Below are 23,355 nucleotides of genomic sequence, written 5' to 3'. Positions count from 1 at the left end.
ATTGGGGTGTAAGTGAATCCAAATGACAGCCAATGTAATCCTATTAAAGCTTAAGGAAAGGGAAAAAGGGGGGAAGGGTGGTGGCTCACCTGATAGAGCATACAGCTGATATGTGAAAGGACCTGGGTTCAAGTCCCTGGTCCTTATCTGCAGGAGGGAAGCTTCACAAATGGTGGAGAAGCGTTCCTTCTCTCTGTATCTCACCTTTTATCAAAAAGAAGGAAAAGGAGCAGAAGATGGCTTAGGGGATGGTGAAATCATGCAGGCACCAAGCCTCAGCAATAACCCCTGGTAACATGATGGTGGGGGGAGGGAGGGAAGAAAAGGCAGATGGAGAGATTCATGTCATACTGGCAGGTATGTTTGAGACAGTGGCTCATGCATTCAGGAACCACAGAACTTGAATTAGTTAAATCAGGTAGTTTGTGCTAGAGTGCGCATGGCTAAAGAAAGCTACCACCAGAACTCTGTATCCCATCCCCTCCCCTGATAGCTTCCCTATTCTTTATCCCTCTGGGAGTATGGACCTAAGGTCATTGTGGGGTGCAGAAGGTGGAAAGTCTGGCTCCAGAGGGTTAAAGAATAGGAAAGCTATCAAGGTAGGGAATGGGATACAGAGTTCTGGTAGTGGGAATTGTGTGGGGTTGTACCCCTCTTATCCTATGGTTTTATCAGTGTTTCCTTTTTATGAATAAATGAATGAATAAAATAAAATTCATTACAGAACTGAAAAAAAAAAAGAAAGCCCCGGTTTAGTTCTCATTCACATTACAGACTGGCTCTGATTCTGAAACTCTGATCCATGACTGCACAAAAAATTACGACAAACATGGAGTGAAAACATTGTCCATTGCCATGGCAGTGAGGAAAATGTGAGGAAAGTGAGCTCCACATTACTACCCAGGACTCCTACCCAGAAGTGATCATATCGCTTCTGCTGACCTTTCACTTAGCACGTGAACTCAATACCACAAGTCCCCTAATTCTGATCCCCAGAGCTAGACAGCTCCCTTAGAACTGGCATCATAGCATATGTCACAGGCTCCATCTCATGTGGACAATGTTTTCCCTGGCATGTTTAACCTCTAACAAACTTCAGTTAGGAGTAAAAATATTGCTGAGATGAAAACATAGTCCTTTGTGTATTTCCTCCTTAAGTGTTTCATTGCTATTCCCCTCTCTAGTCTTTAATCAAATAGTCTTTTCTTTTCTCTTCTTCCTTTTCTTTTCTCTTCTTTTCTCTCTTAGATAGAAATAGAGAGGGAGAGAAGTAGGGAGGAAGAAGGACAGAGAGAGAGAAAGAGAGAGAGAGAGAGAGAGAGAGGCCCTACAGTGCTGACAAGGCCAAGTCCACGCCCAAACCTGAGTGGTGCATATATCAAAACAGTACACTAACCAGTTGAGCTATTTCACCACCCCCTTCATCAGATATCCCAAATGTATTCACATATTCCAGGTTCAATGGCAGCTACAAATGGCAAAACAAGCCAATCTCATTTGTCCTCCGTAGTAGGTTAAAGATAAACACTCGGGCAGGGGTAGATAGCATAATGGTTATGCAAAGAGACTCTCATGCCTGAGGCTTCAAAGTCTCAGGTTCAATCCCCCACACCACCATAAGCCAGAGCTGAGCATTGCTCTGGTTAAATAAATAAATAAATGAAGATGGCCACTCAAAGGTACCGGATCCAAACCGCTATAAAATTGTGAATGCTCCTTATATGATAAAAAGTTGTGTGGGTGTGATTAAGGATCTGGAGATGAATTTTTCTTGGATTAATTGGGTAGGTCTTCAATCTTATTACAGGTGTTCTTACCAGAGAGAGATTATACCCACATACACAGGGTATGTGGTGATGGAAGCAGAGAGATTTAAAGATGGGAAAAGAGTGGTGAGTCAAAAGTTGAAAGAAAGGAGAGATTTTCCCTTGGAGCCTCTAGAGGGAGCTGAGCTCTGCCCATAGACTGACTTAAAGGCTGTGGACCATATACTGAACTTCCGGTCTCCAGGACTGTGAGAGAATACTCTTCTGTTGCTTTAAGTCATCCAGTGCATTGGCAGTTTGTTACAGCACCCTAAGAATTTCACACATCCTCACGGAGTTATGGAATCCACTTCTTCTTCTAGCGTTTGCCTTTCTTCCGTAGCCAGTCAACAGCGTCAGGTTGAGCCTGATGTAAAGTTTCGAGACCTCCTTTGAATCTGGAGAGGTGGCAGTCGTTGACTAGGTGGGTCATAGTCTGTCTGGAGCCGCAGGGGCAGTTCGGGTCGTCTCTGGCTCCCCAGCGATGGAACATAGCGGCGCACCGGCCATGGCCTGTTCGATAGCGATTGAGGAGGGCCCAATCGTAACGTGCTAGGTCAAAGCTGGGTGGACGCTTGCAGGGGTCTGTGATGAGGTGTTTGTTCTTTACCTCAGCTGACTGCCAGCTCTGTTTCCAAGAGTCTGGAACAGAGAAGTTCAGTGTAGGCGTAGGGGACCAGATTGGGTGATGAGACGTCAAGCGTTGGACAGGGTGGGTGAAGGTATATTGGCAGGTCCGGTCGAGCGTAGACGTGGGAAATGAACTTAGATGATGCCGCATCCCGACGAATATCTGGCGGGGCGATGTTGCTAAGAACTGGCAGCCATGGAACCGGGGTGGAACGGATGGTTCCAGAAATTATCCTCATGGAGGAATATAATTTGGAATCGACCAAGTGGACATGGGGGCTACGGAACCATCCTGGGGCACAGTATTCTGCAGTGGAATAGCATAATGCCAGAGAGGATGATCGTAGTGTGGAAGCACTCGCACCCCATGAGGAGCTGGCCAGACTTGCGATGATGTGATTCCTCGAACCCACCTTTGCTGCAGTTTTTATGAGATGTTTGTGAAATGACAGAGTGCGATCCAGTGTAACGCCAAGATAGACTGGCTGGGCTTCATGCCGGATTCTCGTACCGCCAAGCTGCACATTAAGCTCACGTGAGGCCGAGGCATGGTGTAGATGGAAAACAGATGATACCGTTTTTGCAGTGCTAGGGATTAGTCGCCATTTTTTACAGTAATCAGATATCAGAGACATGTCTTTCGTGAGTGTTTCCTTGAGGATGTCGAACTTGGATGCCTGAGTTGCACAGCAGATGTCATCGGCGTAGATGCACTTCCTTGAAGAAGTTTCTGGGAGGTCATTGATGTAAATATTAAATAGCGTAGGAGCCAGAACAGAGCCCTGGGGGAGGCCACTTGAGACAAGTCTCCATCTGCTAGACTTGTCACCCAGATGCACCCGGAATCTTCTGTTTTGGAGAAGAAACGATATAGTGTTGGCCACCCATGGAGGCAGGCATCTTGAGATCTTGACTAGGAGACCACGGTGCCAGACCGTGTCATAGGCTGCTGTGAGATCAACAAAGACAGCACCCGTCTTTAAATTCTTCTGGAATCCATTTTCAATGTAAGTTGAGAGGGCCAGGGCTTGTTCGTAGGTAGATCTTCCTGGGTGGAAACCAGCTTGGGCGGGTGATAGGAATTTCTCTGTAAGGTGAGAAATACGTGACAGAAGCAGTCTCTCAAAGAGTTTGTAACACACGGAGAGGAGAGAAATTGGTCTATAGCTGGCGGCCAGTGTTGGGTCTTTCTTTGGTTTCAAAACCGCTATTACCTTCGCACGACGCCAAACTTTGGGCATAGACTCAGATTCCAAGATGTGGGACAGGAATGAAGCGAGCCACTTCTTTGCCACGGGGCCCAGGTTAAGAATGAGTTCTGGGGTGATGTTATCACAGCCAGCAGCTGTTCCCAGTTTAATCCTCTTCAAAGCGTCTTCCAGTTCAGACAGTGTAAAGGGAGAGAGTTTTGGAGATGGACAAGATAACCGGAAGTGGGATGACCACTCATGGGAAATTTCTCTTTTCCAGACTGGGTCGATCTTAGCATATCCAACTTGAGTTAGGTGACTGGCCACTGAGTTTGGAGATACGGGAGGATGGGAGATGGGAGGGGGTTGGCTACCGGCACCCAGACTGTGAAGAAGCTTCCAGGCCTTCCTACTTGAGTGGGTGAAGTTCAGACTTTCCGTGAGTTGGAATCCACTACCACCAGACATTGGATGACAGAGACACCTATGTGGGGGAAGGGCAGTGCAGAAAAGTCAAATGGGGGAGCTGACTGTGAAAAACATGCCTAACAGGGCAAAGTTCTGAGGATCCAGGGCAGACGGCCACAGGTACACTTAGTGTTTTTCCATTCAAGATTCTGGTGTAATTCTCCACACAAACCCTAGTGATCAGGGTTCTGAAATTAAAAGCTCACTTTGCCACTGGGAAAACCTGAGCAAATCATTTAGCCCTTCAAAGACTGTTTGTTACCTGAGCTGTAGAGTTCACTAAATGAGGCAATGGTACAAAGGGATTATTAGCGCCTTACCTGGCACAGAGCAGGCACTTAAACACAGCCAGTTTCTTTATGGCACTTTCAAAGAACAGAGATAGACAGTAAGAGCTTCGACAAAACCCTTCCTCTGCATGTCCTTCCACCTCAGACACCAATGTGAGGAGAAAACGACATGAAATGTAAGTCTCCTCCCTGAGCTGCAGAGTACTTCCTGCTCCCCAAATGTCAGCCTGCAGATGGAGTTCCCATCAGCCTTTTTTTTAATTTGATTTTTCCTCCTTTTGCTGCCCTTGCTGTTTTATTGTTGTTGTAGTTATTATTGTTGTTGTTATTGATGTCATTGGTGTTGGATAGGACAGAGAGAAATAAAGAGAGGAGAGGAATACAGAGAGAGGGGGAGAGAAAGACAGACACCTGCAGACCTGCTTCATAGCCTGTGAAACGACTCCCCTGCAGGTGGGGAGCCAGGATCTCTATCCGGGATCCTTATACTGGTCCTTGGCTTCATGCCACGTACTTTTCTTTCTTTCTTTCTTTCTTTCTTTCTTTCTTTCTTTCTTTCTTTCTTTCTTTCTTTCAAAGGGAGACATTAACAAAACCGTAGGATAAGAGGGGTACAGCTCCACATAATTCCCACCAGATCTCTATATCCCATCTTCTCCCCTGATAGCTTCCCCATTCTTTATCCCTCCGGGAGTATGGACCCAAGGTCATTGTGGGTTGCAGAAGGTGGAAGGTCTGACTTCTGTAATTGCTTCCTCAATGAACATGGGCGTTGACTGGTCGATCCATACTCCCAGCCTGCCTCTCTCTTTCCCTAGTAGGGTGGGACTCTGGGAAAGCAGAGCCTCAGGACACATTGGTGAGGTCATCTGTCCAGAGAAGTCTGGTCGGCATCGTGTTAGCATCTGGAACCTGGTGCACCACACGTGCTCTCAACCTGCTGCGCTACCACCCGACCCCCTCCCATCAGCCTTTTAGCACCCATTAAATACATATTTATTGAGCATCTATGATATTCCAGGCAAACTATGGCCTCCTGCAAAATGTTTTAACAAGTAGAACAGGGCTGCTGCAGCTCCAAAACTGCTTTGTGCAGATTAGAAAAATTGTCTTTCTAGGAAGACCCAGCTCAGTTGGCATACAGTCTAGCAAAGAGGAAGGCCATTTAAGCAAAGACAAAAGTGCTTCTTCAATCAAACAGACAGAACTCAGGCCAGGCACAAGACTTAGCAAGTAAAAGAAGGACTGGATTGAGACCCTGTGTGTCCCAACCATCCAGTAGTTCTCTTTCGTCTCTTTTCCTATTTCATTTAACATAATAACCTTCAGTGTCCATCCACTGTTGTTCTGAATGGTAAAATATCACCATTCCTTTTGAAATTGTGGTGTAGTATCCCATAGCAAAATAGAGGCCAAACTGTCTCTTGGTCTTGGTGAGAACTATGGGGGTTATCAAAGGGAAGGGAGAGGGGGAACAGGATTTTGGTAGTGTGAGGTAAGTTACTTACACACACACACACACACACACACACACACACACACACACACACACATTTGTGGATGTGATGAAATGTCCCTGAAATATTGTAACTATGTGAAATACAGATAAAATAATCAAAATATTCTTTTTGCCTCCAGGGTTATTGCTGGGGCTCAGTGCCTGCACCATGAATCCACTGCTCCTGGAGGCCATTTTCCCCCTTTTGTTGCCCTTGTTGTTGTAGCCTAGTTATGGTTATTATTGTTGTTGTTGATGTCATTCGTTGTTGGATAGGACAGAGAGACATGGAGAGAGGAGGGGAAGACAGAGAGGAAGAAAGAAAGACAGACACCTGCAGACCTTGGGGGTAGTGTGCGGGTTAAGCACAGGTGGCGCAAATCGCAGGGACCGGTGTAAGGATCCTGGTTCAAGCCCCCCGCTCCCCACCTGCAGGGGAGTTGCTTTACAGGCGGTGAAGCAGGTCTGCAGGTGTCTATCTTTTGCTCCCCCCTCTGTCTTCCCCTCCTCTCTCCATTTCTCTCTGTCCTATCCAACAACAACAACAATAATAATAGCTACAACAATAAAACAACAAGGGCAACAAAAGGGAATAAATAAATGAATATAACATTTTTTTTAAAAAAATAATATCATTTTTAAGTCAGTCTCCAAATAGACATCCCCTCTCCAAGCTGCAGTGTTTTCCCTTAACCTGCCTGCTCTCAGGTCTTTTCTCCACCCCTGAGACTCAGCCCCCTGCATCTTCATCACCAGGCTTCTTGCAGGCTGGTCTCCAGACTGAATCAGACTGTGAGAGCAAACACAGAAGACAGAGAGAGTCAGGAGAGAATGGTGAGGGGATCCTTCTCTGCCCCCTTCTTTCTCTGGTGCCTCCAACTAGGCACTGGGCACAGCATTTCTCAGTATCTTCACCCTTTGAGGAAATAACCGCTTCCTGATGCTTCAGTTTCTGGGTACCTCAGTGCCCCACCTCTGGTTTTTTTGACTCTGTATACTAATGTCTTTTCTCCTTTTTAAATTTTTTCATTTTATCTATTTCATTTTGGGGGTAGAGACATACAGAAACTGAGAGGGAGGGAAACAAAGAGAGACATCTGTAGCATGGCTTCACCTCTTGTGAGGTTTCTCCCCTGCAGGTAAGGACCAGGGGCTTGAATCCTTGCACATGGCAACATGTGCGCTCAACCAAGTGTGCCACTATTTGGCCGCCTTTATTTCTTTTTTAAAATACATATATTTAAAGTTATTATCTTTATTGGATAGAGACAACCAGAAATTGAAAGAAGAGGGAGAGAGAGATGGAAAAAAACAGAGAGACTCCTGCAGCCCTGCTTTACCACTCACAAAGCTTTCCCCCTACTGGTGGGGACTGGTGGGTCCTTGAGAATTGTAACATGTATACTCAACCAGGTGCACCTCCACCTGCCCCCCCCCATAATGTTTTTTCACTGAAACAAACTTCAGCAAACTTTGTCCTGCAAGTCACACCCCGCCCTCCCATCTCTGTACTGAGAGTTTTGCTAGAGAACAGCATACCCACTGTCCCTGATCTAGGTGTTGTCTACAGCTACTGGGGACAGTCCAAGCCAAAAAAAAAAAAATGTAGTATCTGGCCCTTCCCAGGGGGGAAAGTTGTGCTGACCACAGGGTCAACTATCTGGAATGGATCTCGTTTCTTGCTGGAAACCTACGGTTGCTCCTTCTGAGAGCTAAGTTTTAGGATTTGAATGTAAATGTTGGCAAGAAACTTAGCTGATCCTTAAGACAGAACTACAGCGAGGAAAGACATGTGCATTGATCTCTTTATCGAGGGCCTGCTCCTGGCTAGACCTGGAGTTGGCAGGGGGCTCGGGGTAGGGAGCACCCCTGTGCTGGCACCCCTAGCCAGTGCTCATCTAGACAGCACACCTGAGTACATTCACTTCATTGGGACTCGCCAGTGAGCAGGAAAATCAATATGTAAAGAAGCAAACCGAAATGCCAGATGGAAAAGATGAACGCTGCTAGGTTTGGAAGATAAAAAATATTCTAAACAGATAAATAGTAAGCAAAGCACTTTGATTTGTACTGTTTTCCACTCCATAAAACCCTAATCTCCCCACCAGCATTTCATTAAGAGCTTCCACACCACTCGGCGTGCCTGCTGTGCCTGGAACAGATTGCGGCAGAAATGCTAGCAGAGCCGCAGACCCAATCTTTTGCAGTGTTTCACGTAGATGCTAAATGGGGGAGAAGTCTGATCAATCATGAGCAGCGCACTAGTTGAGGGGAAAAGTAAATGCTGGTGTTAAATGAACAATATCTATCATTTTGCAATGTGATTCTTCCAGTCAATGAGAGAGAAAGAGAGGAGAAGGAGAGGGGAAGAGGGAGAGAAAAGGAGACAGGAGAAAAGGGGGAGAAAGTAGAAGAGAGGGAGAGAGAGAGGAGGGGAGAAGGAGAGAGACAGAATACTTTAGAATGGAGGAAAAAGAACTCAGCAAGAAATAATGCAACCAGATCCCTCCGCTTTTAGAAACAGAGAGGATTTGTGTTTTGAATAATAATTTCAATGAAATGAATGCTCAAATTATGTCCAAAAGTAGACCATTTATTTGAATTCTTAGCATTTTTGCAGACTCCAAACCAAATGATACTCCCGCTTACGAAACCCCTTGTTCATGCAGCCAAGCCCCTTTATCTGTTGTGCTCATTCCTACAGTGGCCCCACTGGGAGCTCTCCAAGTGGTCACAGAGGAAGTCACTAAGCAGGACTCTGTTATATGTGATATCTATTCTGTGATATAAGAAAGAGAGACATCTGTAGCATGGCTTCACCTCTTGTGAGGTTTCTCCCCTGCAGGTAAGGACCAGGGGCTTGAATCCTTGCACTCTTCTGAGGGCCCTGTGAGGTTATCCAAGCTGAAGACCCAATCTTTTGCAATGTTTTTACATGGGTGTTAAATGGAGAAGAGAAGTTTGATCAGTCATGAATAGCATCCCAGGATAAACTCTGGAGCAGTCAGAGAGAGCTCTTTGCAAGAACCAGGAGATGCTAATGGTCCAGAAAGAGTATCTGAAGAACAAATCAGCAGGGAGGGATAGAATGCAGGCCATAGTCACCACAAGGAAGAAGAAAGTGTGCTCCCCTCCTTCCTTTAAGGGTATTAAAAGCATTGTTTCAGGGGTCCGGGTGGTAGCACAGCAGGTTAAGCACACATGGCATAAAGCGCAAGGTAAGGACTGGAGTAAAGATCCCAGTTCCCCACCTGCAGGGGGAGGGGGTCGCTTCACAAGTAGTGAAGCAGGTCTGCAGGTGTCTACCTTTCTCTCCCTCTCCCTGTCTTCCCGTCCTCTCTCGAGTTCTCACTGTCCTATCCAACAGCAATAACAACAACCAGGGCAACAAAAGCGGGGGAAAATAGCCTCCAGGAGCAGTGGTTTCGTAGTGCAGGCACCGAGCCCCAGCAATAACCCTGGAGGCAAAAAAAAAAAGTTTAAAAATAAAAATTTTTTTAAAAAGCATTGTTTCATTTGAAGGAACAGTGCATTATAACATAGAAGTTTCAGATGTGCATCACTGAGAGCAAACCCACATACTAGAGGAAGTCCAGCACTACAGTTCAGTTCAGTCCTTCACTATAAATTGTCCTCTTTAGGGAGCTGGGTAGCGGTACACTCACTGAGCACATATATCACCATGCACAAGGACCCAGGTTCGAGCCCTGACTCCACCTGCAGGGGGAAGCTTCATAAGAGGTGAAGCAGGTCTTCAAGTGTCTTTCTCTCTCCCTCTCTATCTCCACTTCCCCTCTCAGTTGCTCTCTGCCCTATTAAGAATATATAAGTATATATATATATATATATATATATATATATATATACACATATATATATATGTAATAAAAGGGGTACAAGTAGTGTATTTCTCTGGACCATGCTCATTATTTTTTATCATACACACATACACACACGCACACACACACCATAGAATCAGAACATCTCCTGATTCCATAGCATTCCCATGTGGTGTTTTAGAAGCTAAGTTATACCCCATTGCAGGTGTGTAATGTGTAATGTGTTAATTGTGTATAGCTTACGTAACATCTTTTGCTTGACCACATCCTAAGATTCTAGGAAAGAGAGGCAGGAGTCCTAGAAAAGCCACAAGGGCCTCAGGTATCAAGAGTTCCTGGTTCTGCTGGGGAGTTTGAATTTTCCACTGAAGGCATTGGGCAGCCTACTGAAGGGTTTCTACTAGGGAAGTTTGTCTGATTTAATGTGTTTTGGAAGGCCATCCCCACCCTATCGCAGCTACCAGTTGGAAAGGGAGTTAGAGAAGAGACTTGAGTCAAAGAGACCTTAATCTGGAGAGAGAATGCAGTCGCTAGGAAAGCATGAAGGAAGTGGGGAGGAGAAAAACAGCACAGAATTTACAGGAAGAGTGATAGCTGAGGGGTGGAGAGGAAGACATCAAGAAAGGCACTCGAGGGGGTAGGTGGTGGCAACCATGGTAGAGTGCACATCACCATGCACAAAGACCCAGGTTCAAGCCCCTGGTCCTCATCTGTAAGGAGGGATGCTTCATGAGTGGCATAGAAGGTCTCTATGTCTATCTATCTATCATGTGTTCTATCTATCTATCATATCTATCTATCATGGGATGCATTGGATCGACCTTCCCGTGGTGCATCCCGTGAGTACCCATTCATTGGGGAAACTGACGATCCTTCCTAGCCGACTGAATCCACATGGATCCCAGTCACTTTCAAAGCCAGCAACAAGCTCCTGACAGCTTTCAAGCTGTTGGTCCTGCTCTTTGAGTCCACCCTGTCCAACATTTGACGTCTTGTCATCCAATCTGGTCTCCTACGCCTACACTGAACTTCTCTGTTCCAGACTCTTGGAAACAGAGTTGGCAGTCAGCTGAGGTAAAGAACAAACACCTCATCACAGACCCCTGCAAGCGTCAACCCGGCTTTGACCTAGCACGTTATGATTGGGCCCTCCTCCATCGCTATCGAACAGGCCATGGCCGGTGCGCCGCTATGTTCCATTGCTGGGGAGCCAGAGACGACCCGAACTGCCCCTGCAGCTACAGACAGACTATGTCCCACATAGTCAACGACTGCCACCTCTCCAGATTCAAAGGAGGTCTCGAAACTTTACATCAGGTTCAACCTGACGCTGTTGACTGGCTACGGAAGAAGAATCATGTCTACCTACCTATCTATCTATCTCTATTTCCCCCCTCCCTCTCAATTTCTCTCTGTTTCAAAAAATAAAATATTTTTAAGGAAGGAAGGAAAGAAGGAGTTCACTAGAACTTTCACTTAGAAAAGAAGATACTGGTCCCATTTACTGGGTGGTTAGGACTCGGAATGGGGTATCACCCAATGCAAGGGACACAGCAGGTCCCTGAGTTTGTGGACACAAAGCCAAATCTTCATTCTCCTTGTTTTCTTCCTCCACTTCTGTTACCGTCCCCCCATCCCCAACACACACACTGTCCCCCCACCCACTCTACCTCATCTTGCACATCACTGCCTGGCAAATCATCTTAAAACATCAATTTGTCTGTCAGCTTGAAATGGCTCATTTCAGTGGCTCAGGATTTCCCCGGGCACCACTCAAGCTGCAATGCTCAGCCTCCCCTCCCTGCTCCCCTTGCCTCAGGCCTACACTGTTGTACTTATGCTCTGCTTCCATCAGTCTGGCCCTCCTGGCCTTTGTTCAAGCTTTGTTCTCTGCCAGCTTACTTGCCTCCTCTTCATGCCACCACTACAAATTCAAGTCAGAACACTGTAGCTGAGAAGAGGGGATAATGAAATAAATTCCTAGGGGCTGAACAGTGGCACACCAGGCTAAGTACATATCTTACCATGTGCAGTGACACAAGTTCAAGCCTCCAGTCCTCATCTGCAGGGGGGAAGCTTCACAAGTGGTGGAGTGGTGCTGCAAGTGTCTCTCCTCCTTCCTCCCTCTCTGTCTCCCTTTCCTCCCTCTCAATTTCTCTCTGTCCTATAAAAGAAAACATAGATAAATTTAAAATAAAGAATTACTGAATTAAAAATAACACAATTCTCTCTGCATTCCTATTCCTACTATTGACTCAAAGCAAGCTGAATGCCTGATCATTCAGGAAACTCAGAGTCTGTGGTTGAGAAAGTTGCTTGAGAGGAGAACCAAGAGATAAATTTATCTAGATTGTAGATACGTTGACTAATAAGATGCTATCTTAATACAACTTTCTAGCATAGTGCAGATGCTCAGAATCCTTCTGATTTTGAAACACATTTTGAAAGCAGGAGTGGATTATGATTGCCAGGGGGTAGGGGGAGGCAGTTTTCTTTCAGGGCTTAAGCTATAAAAACTGCTATTTCCATTCTTGCTATAAATGAGCCCACTTTAGCATGTCCCACTGGGCAATGAAGGAAATTGCTTTATGCCTGGGAATTACCAAAGATTTGCTTGAAAGTGCTACCTCACACTCAGTGGGAAATAAGTCTAAATGAAAAAGAAAACAATTAGCCCCAATGTGCCAACCTCAACTGTGCCAATTGGTTGCTTGGTTGATTTTTTAAAGCTCATTTTTTCTTTCTAGACTCAAAGGTTGCACAAACAAACAACAAAACCCCCAGTTGCCCTGGTCCAAAGATGAGAAATTCCCAGGGTAAGTACAGATAGGATTTCTGGAAAGACCAACCATCTTTGTGTTTGAACCCCTCCCAGGACCCTGGAAAGGGAACCACCTAGACAGATTAAAGCCTCAAGTTACATACGTTTCCTCAGGCCAGAAAGCTGCAGTGCCACCTGAAACAAGCTACAGACCCAGGGTCCACTGTCTGTCCACCATGACCCCACCAGTGGAACATAGTAGGCCTCCTGCCCTAAAGTAGCATCACTCCATTTCCCGCCACTGAGGCAGGGTGCTCTAATAACCACCCTCAAATGCTTCAGAATCACATACAGAGGCTGCAGCTGGAGGAAGTTGCTCAGTGGTAGAGCACAGAACTTGCATGTGTATGGTTCTGTATTTGAGGGGAAAGGGCTCCTGTTTCCCCAGCATTTAAGATTTTTGTCATGCATTTATCTCAACAAAGAATTGAGGAAAGAGCATGATTTTCAGGAATTTTAAATTTATCCAGGAAAATTGAGAACATTTACATGGCAGGCAAGAGAGAGAGGAATAGAGTAGAGCTTATACTCACATGATGACCTGGACAGAGAGAGCAAGAGAAGCCCACACATCTAGCTTTAACACCCAAGCCCCGCCCCACCTCCACCTTTCTAAGTCACACCTGTCACTGTTGAGGGACAAGGTACGACCCAGAGAATAAAAGTGGCTACAAGTGTGGCTTGGAAAGGTGGAGGCAGGGCTTGGGTAGGCACGCTCTCTCTCTCTGCCTAGACCAAGTGGTAACTTGGCTCCTCTTTCTCTCTCTCTCTCTCTCTCTCTCTCTCTCTCTCTCTCTCTCTCTCTCTCTCATTCTAACATGTGAATGTTCTCAATTTTCCTGAATAACATTTCAGGTACCTGAAAAAAATCATGATCTCTCCTCAATTCTTTGTTGAAATAATGTGTGCTGAATTCATTAAAGTGTTCGGGAAACTAACACCAGCCTCCCCTTTCCCCCATAACATCACCACTCCCATTTTCTGGGCAGTACCTTATTAAATAAATTAAATTAAAAAAAATAATGCAGGGACCTGAAAAGAGCTCACCTTGTGGGAGTCAGGCGGTAGCGCAGCGGGTTAAGTGCAGGTGGCACAAAGTGCAGGACCAGCATAAGGATCCGGTTTGAGCCTCAGGCTCCCCACCTGCAGGGGAGTCGCTTCACAGGCTGTGAAGCAGGCCTGCAGGTGTCTGTCTTTCTCTCCCTGTCTTCCCCTTCTCTTTCCATTTCTCTCTGTCCTACCCAACAACGATGACATCAAGAACAACAACAATAAAAAATAAACAAGGACAACAAAAGGGAATAAATAAATAAATAAATAAATAAATAAATGAGTTCACCTCATATAGTGGCCCTTACCATATAGGAGCCTGGCCCCAGACCCTACTCCTATTCAAACCCCACCAACTTATAGGATCACTAGGGGCCAGGGAAAGCTCCACATATTGTGGAACAGTATTTCAAAACCTCTTTCTTTGGTATAAAATGAATTTTTTTTAATTTCCTTATTGGGGAATTAATGTTTTACATTCAACAGTAAATACAATACATGTATAACATTCCCCAGTTTCCCATATAATAATACAACTCCTACTAGGTCCTCTGTCATCCTTCTTGGACTTGTATTCTCCCCACCCACCCACCCCAGAGTCTTTTACTTTGGTGTGATACGCCAATTCCATTTCAGGTTGGGAGTATTGATTGACCAGTCAATGCCCATGTTCAGCAGGGAAGCAATTACAGAAGCCAGACCTTCCACCTTCTGCAACCCACAATGACCCTGGGTCCATACTCCCAGAGGGATAAAGAATGGGAAAGCTATCAGGGGAGGGGATGGGATACAAAGTTCTGGTGGTGGGAACAATGTGGAGTTGCACCCCTATATTCCTATGGTTTTGTCAAGTGTTTCCTTTTTATTAATAATTTTTTAATTAAAAATAAAAATAAATAAAAAGGTTGGTCCACAGGCAGTGGAATTATACATGAATGACAACCTATGCTGGATAAATATAAAGTAAATCTATAAAGTATGCAGATGCCTGATCACCCAGAGTTCATTCTTCAGCACCATCAGTGCAGTCAAACTAGCAAAGCTTCTCTTTTTTTTTTCACCCCCAGGCCACTAGCGTTTTCCTTCCATGTTTTCTTTATTCATTGCTTTGCAATTCTACTAATGGCTTGTAATTCTACTGCTTCTCCCTGTAAGTTCACACTCTCCACCCTCCTCAAGATTTTGTCAACAGTGCCTCTGCTTTTTTTAAAAAAATACGATATCCTTATGGATCAACCTGTCAACACCCATGTTCAGCAGGGAAGCAATTACAGAAGCCAGGCCTTCAACCTTCAGCATCCCACAACGATCTTGGGTCCATACTCCCAGAGGGGTAAAGAATAGGAAAGTTATCAGGGGAGGGGATGGGATACAGAGGTCTGGTGGTAGGAATTGTACGAAGCTGTACCACTCTTATCCTATGGTTTTGTCAATGTTTCCTTTTAATTTTTTAAAAAATACAATCTCCTAATTACCAATACCATGACCTTGTAGTATTTGCCTTCTTTGCCCCTCAGTGTTGTTCTAATGTCTTTCCGGTGCTACAAAAGGGCATATGTTCCCAAAAGACAACACTAGCACATCTTTCATGAGACTTCCAAAATAATCTTAATTTTAAAAAAGTATTAGTGATTTAATAATGATCAACAAGATGGCAAGTTAACAGGGATTCAATTCCATACAGTTTCCAGCATGAGAGTTCTGTGTCCCATCATCTCCATTGGAAGCTTCCCTATTTTTTATCCCTCTCTGGAAGTATGGACCAAAAATTCTTTATGGGGTACTGAAGGTGGAAGGTCTGTCTTCTGTAATTGCATCTCCACTGAGCATGGACGTTGGCAGGTGGATCCATATGCCCAGCCTGTTTCTATCTTTCATTGGTGGGGTAGAACTCTGGAGAGGTGAGGTTCTAGGACACATTAGTAAGGTCATCTATCCAGGGAGGTCAGAATGTTATCATAGTAGCATCTGCAACTTGGTGGCTGACATAAAGCAAATTCTTCAATAAACATGCACCCAAAGGTGGGAACAGGGCAAATGGAACTAGGGGTCTTTGTGTGGAAGGAAGCTGGGAAGGATTTTTTAGGTATGCTCCATGGGACCCTTGACTGTAGTAATTTTTAGCATGCAGGTGGACTAAAAGTACTGTCTGGGAAGATGATGTTAGAATTGAAAACAGGGCTAGACAGCTGAATTAGGGCAGAGAGTAGCTCCCAAATCTATATATACGGTCTTAACTTATTAAATCTATGTCTATACACATTGGGGCACATTGTACAATCTAAACATCAACCCAGAGCGTCCATAATTTGCATAGCATATAGGTTTTTCTCTATTTCCTGGTCATATAGAAGTTTGCCCTCAATTCCTATTGATGGAAAGATAAATTGATATATTTCCTGAAGAGCAATATGATAGCTTCTCTTTAGAGTCTTTTTATTTTTATTTTTGTATTGCCACTAGTGTTATCACTGGGGCTACAAATCCACACCACTCCTCTTTCCTTCCTTCATTGCTTTCTTTTTCTCTTCCTTCCTTTCTTTTTAATTTTGGTAGAAGAAAGAGAAAGTAAGATGAGTGGGAGAGACAGAGAAATAAAAAGAGAGACATCAGCAGGACTGGTCCACTTGTGATGTCATTCCCCCCTCACCCCCCCACCCCTGCAAGTAGAGACTGAGGTCTTGAATTTGGGTCCTTGTGTGTGGCAACGTGTGTACTCAGTCAGGTGCACCACTGCCATGCCACTAGAATCTCCTTAAGTTGGGGACAAATATAGCCTTGACCTAGGAATATTTTTTCTAAACAGCAGTCAGTTACTACTCAGATATCCTCTCGTTGAAAATGGGATTTCACTAATACAAATTGTGCTGCTAAGAACATAGGTATACACAAATATTTTTGGATGGATGTGTTGGGTTCCTCCGGATAGATCCCTAGCAGAGGAATTGCAGGATCATAGTGTAGGTACATTTCTGGCCTTCTGAGAGTTTTCTAAACTGATCTCCACAGATGTTGAACCAATTTACATTCCCACCAGCAGTGCAGGATGGTTCCTTTGATCCCACAAACTCTCCAGAATTTGCTGCTGCTGCTTTTTCTGATGTATAACATTCTCACAGGAGTGAAATGGCAGCACAATTTGTATTAGCCAAAACCTGGAATCAACCCAGGTGTCCAAAAACAGATGAGTGGCTGAGCAAGCTGTGGTAAATATAAACAATGGAATACTGCTCAGTTATTAAAAATGGTGACTTCACCATTTTCAGCCCATCTTGGATGGAGCTTGAAGAAATCATGTTAAGTGAAATAATTCAGAAACGGAAGGATGAATATGGGATGATCTCTCTCTCAGGCAGAGGTTGAAAACCAAGATCAGAAGAGAAAACACAAATAGAACCTGAACTGGAGTTGGCGTACTGCACCAAAGTAAAAGACTCAGGGGTGTGTTGGGGGGGGAGGATACAGGTCCAAAAAGGATGACAGAGGACCTAGTGGGGGTTGTACTATTATGTGGAAAACTGAGCAATGTTATGCATGTACAAACTATTGTATTTACTGTTTATGTAAAACATTAATCCCCCAATAAAGAAATTAAAAAAAAAAAAGAAAAGAAAATGGGATTTCACAGCTGCAGCCCCCAACCAAACAGTAATTGACAGAGCTTTACTCAACTTTTCTTTTCCTTACCGCTATTGTTTCTTTTTTTTTTTTTTTTAATTTTTTATTTAAGAAAGGATTAGTGAACAAAGGCATAAGGTAGGAGGGGTACAACTCCACACAATTCCCACCACCCAATCCCCATAACCCACCCTCTCCCATGATAGCCTTCCCATTCTAGCCCTCTGGGAGCATGGACCCAGGATCGTTGAGGGTTGCAGAAGGTAGAGGGTCTGGCTTCTGTAATTGCTTCCCCGCTGAACATGGGCGTTGACTGGTCGGTCCATACTCCCAGTCTGCCTCTCTCTTTCCCTAGTAAGGTGTGTCTCTGGGGAATCTGAGCTCCAGGACACATTGGTGGGGTCTTCAATCCAGGGAAGCCTAGCCAGCATCCTGGTGGCATCTTGAACCTGGTGATTGAAAACAGAGTTAACATATGAAGCCAAACAATTTGTTGAGCAATCATGGATCCCAAGCTTGGAATAGTGGAGAGGAAGTGTTAGGGAGGTACTCACTGCAAACTCTAGTGTAATCCTGCTTTCAGGTATATATTTTGCAGTAGTTTATGGATACGTGTGAACATAAGCTCTCTCTCACAGAAACTGTTGTATGTCTAGGTTATGGGACTTTGTTAGAAAGTGAACTACCTGAGATGAAATTAGAGTGTACTATAAAAGGAAAGGTCTCACCCAAGTAATGAAGCTGAAGGGTTGTCATTCCACACGTGAAGTCTCTGGATACATTCTGAGGTGAAGCATGTTGAGATGGCAATCGTTGCTTTGGTTAGGTTGTGATCGGCGGATGCAATATTATTTGGTATGGATTGGGAGATGCATACGGGAAAGTGAGCCCTATCCAAGGGTGCCAGGACTGGGGGAAGTAGGGGCTCTATAGTGAAGATGTGAGGTTCCTGCTGTCTTAGGGTTCAAAAAGACAATCAATAGTTAATATTATCATCACATTATTTGTTAATTGGGTTAACTTTGAAAAGTCCCTTTGTTATGGTTTGCTGTACAGTACCCAGTATCTTGTATATAGCTGTGCTATTGGAAGTTTCTAATCTACTTGGTCTAGGCTTTTGAGAGAGTCCACATATCAAATACGTAGCCTATCTATTAAAAAGATTCAGTTTGTCTTTTGAGAACCTTTGAGACATACAATTGATTTCCCCCTCTCATATTAATTAACTACTGATTTATATGTCTACATTACCGCTATTGTTTCTAAGGTTATTTCACAAATGGCCAGAAAACTCTTGTCATATTTATCCAATGGCTTCATCCTGACATCACCACACAAATGTCCAGATGAAAGATGACTTTAAGACCCTTCAGCTTAACTAGCTGGGTCAAACAAACCACATGATGCCAAGCCCAAACTCCCCCACATTCCTCAATTCTTTTCTTACCCCCTTTCTTTCTGAGAAAATATTCCCCAAAGCAGAGGGATGAGGAGACAGATCTGAAGAAATTTCTTCTGTCTCTTAATCTGTAGGGTATTAAACCAAACCTTCTCTCTCCCCAAGCGCCTATCTCCTTATATTGCCAGCTTCTGTGTGTGCCAGAAGGCTGGGTTTCTTGTCCAGTGAGAATATGTGTGAAAGAACTTATAGTTAAAAAGGAAAAAAAGAAATTCCTTGTGTCTTCACTGTTCCACCCTGTGTCCTCTCATTGTGCTGAGCCATTCCACCCTGAATACTTGGCCATATGCCTTGCTCTGGCCATCATGATGTGAGCAACTATGACACAAGGACACAAGGACCGGTTTGCACATGTCCTTGCACGTTTCTTAACCCTCACTCCTTTGGAGAGTCATGAGACTGAGACTGTGCCAGGCTCAGCCTCCTGGAGGCCAGATCCCCTAGAACAGAGCAGAATTGTCCCTCCTTGTTCCAGTTGTGGCCATCCTGCATCAGCCAGGAACCTGCCAGCCTGGATATAATATGAGGAGGTCAGAATGGGGAGAAAAGTTCAGCCAGCTCACATGGGACTGCAAAGGCAGAAATGAACCCCAGGAGGACAACTAAGATGAGCCCAGATTAGTTGAACCTCTGTAAATTGCCCCAATATTGACTCTTGTATTCCACTGAGATTTTTGTAACTGCTCAGTATCTAACATAATTGAGTTGATGGCTATCTGAAACAGACACAATTACAGTTTAAACATTTAGAAACTGAAGGGTGGTGCAATATCATGTAGCCGTTAAGAATGTACTGGCTAGAGACACTCACAATAGACTGATAAATTGCAAAAGGGAGAGCAGAAGGCAAAGCCAAGTGTACAACAGCATTCTTTCACAGAAAATTATTTATGAATGAGATGTAGGGTTTGGTGTGACTTTCCTTTTTTTTTTTTTAATCTACAGTTTCTAACTGTTTTTTAATATTTATTTATTTTCCCTTTTGTTGCCCTTGGCTTTTATTGTTGTGGTTATTATTGTTGTTGTTATTGATGTCATTGTTGTTAGATAGGACAGAGAGAAATTGAGAGAGATGGGGAAGACAGAGACAGAGAGAGATAGAGAAACACCTGCAGACCTGCTTCACTGCCTGTGAAGTGACGCCTCTGCAGGTGGGGAGCCAGGGCTGGAACCGGGATCCTTACGCCAGTCCCTGAGCTTCGCACCACAAGCGCTTAACCCGCTGCATGACCGCCGGACTCCCTCTAGCTATTTTTATAAGAGCATGTGTGACTTTCAAATATTTCAAAGGGGAAAGAAATCTTTGCCACAAGATTTTGCTTAACTAACCTTTAGTTTTTCAGTAACTATGCTCAAAGATTTCCAAGTACTTTTAAAAAAATATTTATTTATTTATTCCCTTTTGTTGCCCTTGTTGTTTTATTGTTGTAGTTATCATTGTTATTGTTACTGATGTCATTGTTGTTGGATAGGTCAGAGAGAAATGGAGAGAGGAGGGGAAGACAGAGAGGGGGAGAGAAAGACAGACACCTGCAGACCTGCTTCACTGCCTGTAAAGCGACTCCCCTGCAGGTGGGGAGCCAGGGGCTCAAACCGGGATCCTTACACGGTCCTTGTGCCTTGCCGCCACCTGCACTTAACCTGCTGCCCTACCAACCGACTCCCTCCAAGTACTTTTTGTGAATAAGCTCATCAGCATTTATTCCTGCAGTACCTTGCACAAGAAATTTGGAAATATTACTCCTTTGAAGATTCACTAAAGCAGGAGGGCACACCTATCTAATCTCACAGGCAAACCTGACAAGTTCACACCAGCCACCAAGTGTAACCACTTCCTAGCCCACCACTACAAACAAAATCTTCAAGCTCTGCATCTCATCCTCAACCCAACCATGGCAGAGTAGAGCACCCCAGCAATTTCCTGCTTAAGGGGCCAAGTTATTACCCTCTGGACAACAAGAGGTGTTTTTTCTAACTTCACACTCACAAGGTGTCAAATCTCATACATCCTAAATAAAAAAATTCAATACCCCAAGATACCTAATACTAATCCTTCCAAAGCCTCAAAAGACTTTTTCCCCCTTCCTTTTTCTCCCCATTCTCTATATATCTTCTCTCTTTATCTCTCCTTCCTTCCTTTCTTCTTTCACATTTTGAAATTAGGGTTTCATTTAAAATAAATTCTAGATTATAGAAACTCTACCCATTAACCCTCAATGTGCACTAAATCCAGAGTGTATCTTTCTTGTCACCACTGCAGCAGCAGCTGCTGCTGCTGCTGCTGCTGCTGCTAGTGATAGTGCCTGTGTATTTGTGTGTTTAAGACTGATTTATTTATGATAGGAAGAGAACCAGCGCACCACTCTGACACATGAGATACTGGAAATCAAGCTTGGGCCTCATGTATCAACCCAACACTTTATTACTGTACCACCCCCTGGGCTACACTACTGCTGCTGTTGCTAAAACCCTCCTCTTCTGACTGATGCAAATCACCTATCAGATAGATGGATTGATTCTCCAGTAGTCGCGTCTAAGTCTACTCTAGCCGGAGCCCTAGGATTTTCTTTTCTCATAAGATTACTTTCTCCCATTCATACCTGTTCCCTCATTTCCCTTGATTAGATTAAACCTGGCCTAGTTTTAATCTTTTGTATACCTAGCTAATTCTGTTCTTACTCTCCTCCTACCCCACAGAAGCATGACTCCTGACATGCAAGGTTCCACAATGCCATCTCTCCCCACCTGCCCTGTTTCAGTTTATCACCTCCTTGCAAACTCCTAGGTCCAAATCCAAGAACAGAAGGTCTTTTATTAAGCCTGGCTCCAGATATGTAGAATCCATAAGGCATTCCTGGCAGTCCATGAGTCTTAAGAAACTAGTGCAGAATTCTAGTGTTATGTCAATTTTTAAAAAATTTTATTAGTGGTTTAATAATGACTAACAAAAATGTAAGAAAACAGGTACAATTCCATACAATTCTAACCACCAGAGTTCTGTGTCTCATCACCTTCACTGGAAGCTCCCCTATTCTTTTTTTTTTTTGCCTCCAGAGTTATTGTTGGAGCTCAGTGCCTGCACTACAAATCCACTGCTGTTAGAGGCCATTTTTTCCCCATTTTTGTTGCCCTTGTTATTATTGCTGTTTTGGGGTAGGACAGAGAGAAATCAAGAGAGGAAGGGAAGACAGAGAGAGGGGAAAGAGAGTCACCTGCAGATCTGCTTCACCGCTTGTGAAGCGACCCCTCCTGTAGATGGGGGGGGCAGGAGGGGACTCCAACTGGGATCTTTCTGTCATGTGCGCTTAACCCACTGTGCTACTACCCAGCCCCCCAGCTTTCCTATTCTTTATCCCTCCTTGGGAGTATGGACCAAAAATTTTTATAGGGTGCAGAAGGTGAAAGGTCTGGCTTCTATAATTGCTTCTCTACTGAGCATGGACTTTGGCAGGTCAATCCATACCCACAGCCTGTTTCTATCTTTCTCTAGTGGGGTAGGGCTCTAGAGAGGTGATATTCCAGGGCACTTTGGTGGGGTCATTCGTGATGGCGTCATGGTAGTGCCTGAAACTTGGTGGATGAAAGGACTTATGTAAATTTTGAAGTGAGTGTCCCTGGTTCAAAATTGAACTTGCAATCTTTGTTACCTTGGCAATGTTCTCCTACCTTTTCCTATATTCCTCTCTCTGTCTCTCTTTCTTAACTTTAGAGCTTTATTGGGTAATGGTTTACAGAACAGCCTTTTTTTTTTTTAACTCCTGTCACCAATGGTCTGTGTCCCCAATCCCTCCCCATAGATAACCACTATAGTCCTCTCTTAGATACAGGTTGACTTTTTTTTTTTTCACATTCGTATGTTCAATTCTCTGTATTCCACATATGAGTGAAACCATTTTGAAATTTTCCTTCACTCTACTTGCTTCACTAAGCATAATCTTCTCCAATTCCATCCCAAATAACACAATATAATCTTTTTAATTACTGAATAATAACTCCACTGAGTATATATCCTATACCTTTTTTTTAAATCCTCTCATCTGTCAAAGCGCATTTTGGTTGTTTCCAAATTTTGCTATTGTAAGTAAAACCTCTATGAACATGGAGATGCAAATATCCCTTTGAATCAGTGTTATTATATCTGTTGGGTATATGCCTAGGAGTGGAATTACTGAATCAGAAGGTATTTTCATTTGTATTTGTTTAAGGATTATCCATACTGTTCTCTATAATGACTGCACCAATGTGCTTTCCCACCACCAGTGTAGTAGAATTCCTCTCTCTCCACATCCTCTCCAACACTTATCTTCTCTTGTTTTATTGATGGAGCCCATTCTCACAGGTGTGTGGTGGAATCTCAATGTGATTTGCATTTCTCTAATGATGAGTGAACTGAGCATTTCTGCATATGTTTGTGGGCCATGTGTATCTTTTCTTTAGAGAATTATCTATTCCTATTTCTTTACTTTTTTTTTTTTTTTTGACCAGAACACTGCTCAGTTCTGGCTTATGGTGGTGCTGGGGATTGAACCTGGGACCTTAGAGCCTCAGGCTTTAAATGCTTTTTGCATAACCATTATGCTGTCTCCCCAGGCCCTATCTATTCCTAGTTCTGTCCACTTTTTTTTTTTTTTACAAACTATTAGAAAATGCAAGGGTTATACTAATGCTCCTATGTTATTAAATCACA

General features: G+C 44.0%; 1 long non-coding RNA gene across 1 annotated transcript in view; it reads right to left on the bottom strand.

The window, feature by feature from the left end:
* Positions 1 to 23,355, bottom strand: part of LOC132533869 (uncharacterized) — a 62,845-nt gene that overhangs the window by 27,419 nt on the left and 12,071 nt on the right. Inside the window, exon 2 of the long non-coding RNA XR_009545617.1 lies at positions 11,745 to 11,884. This is a non-coding gene — a long non-coding RNA (uncharacterized LOC132533869). The remainder of the gene's footprint in view (positions 1 to 11,744; positions 11,885 to 23,355) is intronic.

Source organism: Erinaceus europaeus, chromosome 17 (genome assembly GCF_950295315.1).
Source record: "Erinaceus europaeus chromosome 17, mEriEur2.1, whole genome shotgun sequence".
Lineage (NCBI taxonomy): Eukaryota > Metazoa > Chordata > Mammalia > Eulipotyphla > Erinaceidae > Erinaceus > Erinaceus europaeus.
This window is presented reverse-complemented; position numbering and strand designations above follow the sequence as displayed.